We start from the raw sequence: 6,346 nt of genomic DNA, 5'->3' as shown, positions 1-6,346 counted from the left end.
AAATTCTATGATCTGGACTGTAAAGTCGCCTTACAGAAATCAACACGTTGTTGTTTTTCAACTACTGACAGAAGTCGAAGTATCCATCTTGTAGAGACTTAAGTCATGAGAAAATGCTGATGCATACACTCAGAATATGAAAAATAGTTGCTTTTAGAGGGGCCCAATTGTGCTGTCATCTTCTTTGCTATTAACACCCCATCGCTTAATAGTTCTCCTTCGACGAGAGCAGTGTTTCCTGATATTAGCGTTCCAATAGCCAAATGTGACGAGGATTATCTATAAACGATTCTCGTCTCAAGAGAAGTTGCTTTGCCATTTATTTCATTGTAATTTAAGAAGAGGAATTAATATAAATACTGTCCAAACATTGTTTCATTTCATTAGGACTTGGACTTCTTTAGTAAATTACTTAAAAACTAGACAATAGGCAATTTTAAACAACTAACAAAATTCTTAACTCAAATAACTATTATAAAAGAACTAAAATTTAAAATTAATTACATTACATTACACGACTGCACTGCACAAGAAAATTTTCAAATTTATTCACTCACTCTTGCTACTAGATATGCATAAAAAAATTTATCGCCAAATGATATTTTAAATCAGAGGCCGAAATGGTTTGGATCTTACTACGCACTTGTGAGTTCACTGCTTATCTGAACTCTTTTGTATTGCGGCACCATTTATTGAAATATTCACAGTGTTGGAAATAGAAAAAAATATGCTCTTTTAATCCAAACAAACAAACAATAAAAAAGATCAACAAAACTTCACGACGATTGTTTTATGTTAAATATCAACATGAAAAGAGAGTGTTTCAATCACCTTTTAGAAAGGACACAGATGTTTACTAATGCTTTTTTTTATCCCTTATAAATAGTTAAAAAAGTAATAGAAGTGGAGATATAATTTAAAATGATATAAAACATTAAAACTTAATTAAATACATACTTATTATGAGAAGAAAGTGTGCAAAAAGGAAGATGATGTAGCTATTTTCTTAAGTGTCAAAATTTAGAAGAACGTAATACAATAAACCCTGTCTGGACAACCGCCTTCCGAAAAAGACACGTGTGAAATAACGCATGATTGCTGAGAACACAAATAAACATTGGTATCAAAGATCCTTTCTCGAGGACGAGCATCTCCGTAAAAGAATAAAATCACTGCAACCGTGGGTGTTTGTCTTGAGAGGTTTCATCGTCTTTACGAAAGAAAAATAAAATAATAATAAAAATAAAAAATAGTTATTTCAGATAAGTGCATTGAAATCACAATCATGGCTTACAGGTTATCTAAGCTATCTCTCTTGCGTAGTAAACTCTGCGTAGTAGTAGTGCTCTCTTGCGTAGTAGTAGTGTTATTTAATTGAGGAGAGGTTTTCCCAATTATCAAATAAAATGTACATTTTTCTAATAATGCTTTTATGGATTATGGATTATCTCGTATTGAAGTTAAAATGACGAAACCATTTTTTTAAACAACTAATTATAAGGCTATTCTTCAATGCTTCACATTCGAATCAGGAATGAAATTATGGCATATGTAGGGTTTTCTTGCTGATCAACATCTGAAGATGCTATTCTATTAACATTTAGACCACTGATAACAGAAATCTTGAAGAGAATTTCAATACGAATAAACTATTTTGAATGACAAAAAATATTATAATATGACACTTTCAGACTTGCCCCAGGTTATGAAATTTACAAGAACGTAAGTCATTTTGTATTAATAACAGAGGAAGTATAAATATTTCTGACGTCTTATATATCTCTAAATTCAGCGAGTGTGTCAATTACTCATATACAACGACTACATATATTTATAACACAGTTCAAGTAGTAATTAACTTTGCAATTGTTTTTACCAGAGCTTTAACAAAGTTTTAATTTTGTAATGAAAACCTGTATTTTGTAGTTCGTATAATTCATAATACAAAATCATGGCTTTCACAAATTCAATGCGATGACCAATCTTTTCTGAAACATTGTCTTTACCAATATTATGAGATTTAACAAAAATAATAACTATTATTACTCTAGAAAAAAAAATTCACTTCATAATTTAAAAACTCCAGAAAATGATGTCTGAGGTCCAGAAGATTATGTCAGTAAGTTGTCTTACGGCGTTATTCATCATCCACTTTAAACACTGGCACTAAATGCAAACATGAATGAATTCCACTTTTATGAGAACTTTAAAAGTTTGTCTCTCAAACATATTTAAACAACTAATTATTTGTGCAAACTTGTCCTGAATAAAATAGAAGCACACATTTTTTCCTCTTCGGAAATATTATAAAATTCCAATTTCCTAAATCAGAAATTAAAACTACTCTGATTAATTTTATAGTGCTAACTTTTTCAAAATTTATTAAGAAGATAATTTTAATTACATTACTGCAGTGGAGAAGAGCTGATTACCCGTACATGTTTATTGCGCAATACCTTAAGTACATAAAATTAAGTCGTCTCTTTTGCCTCAAATGATATAAAAAACCAATATTAATAACCAAGTTGTTTTAAAAAGGCAAAGAACATGACGCCTGACTATGCTTTCTCATAATTGACGAGAGGCATATGAATTTTGGATTCCCTACGCATATAACTGACATGGCTTCTTCTTACTTTTTTTTATATAAATCACTTCTGAAAAAAGCTATAGGACTGAAAGATAATAGGCAACTCAATACGTAAAGACTACAGATTTACCAGCGGAAGCTGACTGATTCCCGCGACGTTGTCTACGGGTTTGAATCCTAGCTAAAGTAAAAACCTTTGTGAATGTAGTATCTTTGTGGCATAAAGGCACTTAAAATTTCTCGAGCCGAAAATTCATTTCAAAAGTCTAGTGGTAGAGGAAAAGGGAGATACGAGATCCTCGGGATCGCCTCACCTACGAATTCACGATTAAAGTTGGGATGATGCTTAGGTAGATTGCCCCCATGTTCTTTGCCTAATGAAATAATGCAACCTACTCCTGGTCTGGAATTGGATTCGAATCCTACTTGTGTGGAGTTAATTTCAGCTAACCATCATACTACCCGTCTCAGTGAAGTACTATGGACCAACTAGTGATTTATATTTGAAAGCAAATAACGCGCCTAGATTGTGTTATATTGATAGCACAATATTTTCTTGAATTTTAACTCAGAAACTATTTAAATCATAATAATTTATTTTCAAACGTAATCCTACTGTTTTTAAAGTTTGCCATTTGGTAAACGGAAGAATTTCTTTGAAGTCATTAATAATTAATGGTGACAAAGAGGATAATGATAATAATAATAGCAGTACTAATGAAGCATAGTTTCAAAGGAGATATCTAATATAAGTTGAATATGCAATATATGTAGCTGTCTTCTCAGATGAGAGACGAAAGTTCTCTGTTTTTATTGTTATTAAAAATGAAACTTCCTTACATTCAATGCAAGATTTTAAACAATTTTTAGATCCTGTCTCGGCTTTACATCCTGATTTTATATTAACAACAATAGGTATAGATTATTTTTCTCCCATTTCTATCCTGTGGATGCATGTAGCGGAACGAAAAAGAATAATATTCCTAGCTTTCTTTTCATATTTTTGAATGATATCTTGTTGAATAAAACTTTTCATTAAGTGGTAGAAAATAGGTTAGAATATTATTAGGGATTATATCTACTGTAAGGTTTTAGATTTGAAGGGAGAAAGAAGGGAGAAGTCAAATTGTTCGCAGGCGCTTTATAAGCATTTCAGTGCAATAACCGAATAGTTATGACACAAAGGACGCATTTGGATGCTTTTTTACGTGGTAGAATTATCGGCCGTCTGAAATGTGGGCGTACCCAACTGGAAGTATCAGACGAACTTGGAATTGCCCAGAGTGTCATCTCCAGGCTTTGGTAACGATTCGAAGATGATGGTAATGTGAGTAGACGTTACAGAACAGGTTGCCCCAGAGTTACAATGCCGAATGAGGGACCGGTATTTGGCAGTTATTTCCAAAAGAAACAGGTGGAGCACAGCCTCAGACCTGTCTCGTCAGCTCTCTTCAGCCATTGGTGCGACAATTTCAAGGCAGACCATGTACAGATGCTTAGAGCAGATTGGTCTATATGCTCGTAGACCTGTCAGACGTGTTCCAAATACTGCACTTACTTTACACTGTCGCCTGCGGTTAGCCTGGAGTAGAGAGCATGCATTGTGGACACCGCAACAGTGGGCTTATGTGATGTCTTCGGACGAGTCCAGGTTTAGCTTGCAATCTGATTCTCGCCGGCCTTTCATATGAAGAGCTCTAGGTACCCGTTGCCACCAAGAAAACACCAATGAACGACACTGTTAAGGTGTTGCAGAAGTGCTCGTTTGGGGTGGAATTATTCTGGGTTCCAGAACTGACCTGCATGTTCAAATTGGAACCATGACAAGCCAAATTTATCGGGACGTCATTCTGGAACAACATGTACGTTTGTTACGGGGCGCCATGGGCGCACAATTTGTGTTTATGGATGACAACGCCCGCCCTCACCGTGCAAACATCGTAAGCGAATGCCTTCAATCGGAAGATATCACCCATATGGACTGGCCAGCATTCTCACCAGACTTGAATCCAGTAGAGCACGTGTGGGACACGCTTGGCTGACGAATTGCAGTCCGTCAACCTCCTTCTACATGTCTATTGGAACTTCAGAGAGCATTGCTTTTTGAGTGGTGTAATATCCCCCAAGATCAGATCGATAATTTGATATTTAGCATGCCTAGGCGTTGTACGGACTGTATTGCATCGTATGGGAGACATACAATGTATTAACAATCATACCAACCATGTAATATTGGTTTTTTGTAAATAGATTTTTTTTGGTATTTTGCTCCAGGGAGGAAGAATCGCTAATTTTTTTTAATAATATCAAACATATAGCATCTTTTTTTGCTCTTTATCTTTTGTTTAATAAATAAGCTTTACAAATAAGTCAAATTTGTTTTGCTTCTAACTCTTCCTTTGCCTGATTTTGCATTATCCTTAATTTATGGACATGAGTATATATACGTATATATTATTCACTTCATAATATAAAGGAAAGGCATAATTGATATTAATATAATTTCAAATTTCCATATACTTCCATACAATACAAATCATAATTTTAATTAATAACTTGAAACCCCTTGGACACTTTAACTAAGCGGCTCTCCCTCTTTGTATTCCAAAAGGTATTTACTTTTGAAATATCAAAAATACATTCTTTTGTCAATTAGTGTGGCCATTTACTGCTTTTTAACTACGTATATAAACAAGTAGGTCAGTACAAATGCCTTTCATTATTCTACATTTGCAATGAATCACTTTTTTATATCAGTAGATAAATAATAGGGAATGCGCTGTTCATTTCAAACATTATGTATCTCCGCCTATGTATTTTCGATAGGCATCTGAGATTCAAATCACAAATTCTGAAATAAGATTCGAGATATTTCAATCTTCTCATTTTTTGCCATTCTAATATTTGGAATTCTAAGCGAAAAACTGTTAAAAGTTTTAACTTAAAATTGTGTAACAGCAAATGGTAAACTTGACTGAAGTCCTGAACGCTTATTTACAAACTGAACGTTTCCAATTAAACTGAACGATTCTAAATAAACTGAACGATTTTACGTTTCTAAAATTTTACTGAACTTTTATTTAGAAAATGTGGATTTTTTTCAATGTTAGTGGTATCTGGATCAGAAATATCAATTTCGTGGTGGCCGTGAGTGACAGAATGCATATGAACTTTAAAAATAAATTAGATTTCCAATTTTTTATCAATTCACTAGAAAGAATTTAGCATGTTTAATTTGTAATTTTGTATTTTTAGTATCTACCTATGTAAACTTTTGAAATAAATCTTTCCCTCTATGCACTTACTTTGATTTAAAAAAGAATCCAGAGAAATGAAAAAAAAAATTGATTGCAGCTTAGTTTTCTTCCCTAATTATTTTGAGGAAATGAATCTCAAACCTTTTACTTGTGTATTTCATTTATTAAATTTGGCTTTCTTAATAAATATGGAAATATTTTTAAAAGCCTTATTCTTAATTATTTTCTTTAAACACGCATGTCAATTTTTTTAAAATTATTCAATAAAATTTGCCTTCTCCCTTTTCTTTTTTAGCGTTCTTTTGTAAGGATCTGGTATTCCAGAAAGTTCTAAGATTCTGTTTTATTGCATCTTTAGGTCTCTTACACAAACAAAATCTTTCTTTTAAGAAGTAATATTAAAATGCTACTCATCCTGGTGGAAAACAAAAGAACTACTGGCAAAAAAGAAAAAATCGCAATTTAATTCAACTACTTTTCTGTTGTGTAATGACTCAAA

The sequence above is a fragment of the Stegodyphus dumicola genome, chromosome 8 (genome assembly GCF_044657685.1).
Source record: "Stegodyphus dumicola isolate Sdum_Otavi_A_Nest chromosome 8, ASM4465768v1".
In the NCBI taxonomy this organism is placed as follows: domain Eukaryota; kingdom Metazoa; phylum Arthropoda; class Arachnida; order Araneae; family Eresidae; genus Stegodyphus; species Stegodyphus dumicola.
This window is presented reverse-complemented; position numbering follows the sequence as displayed.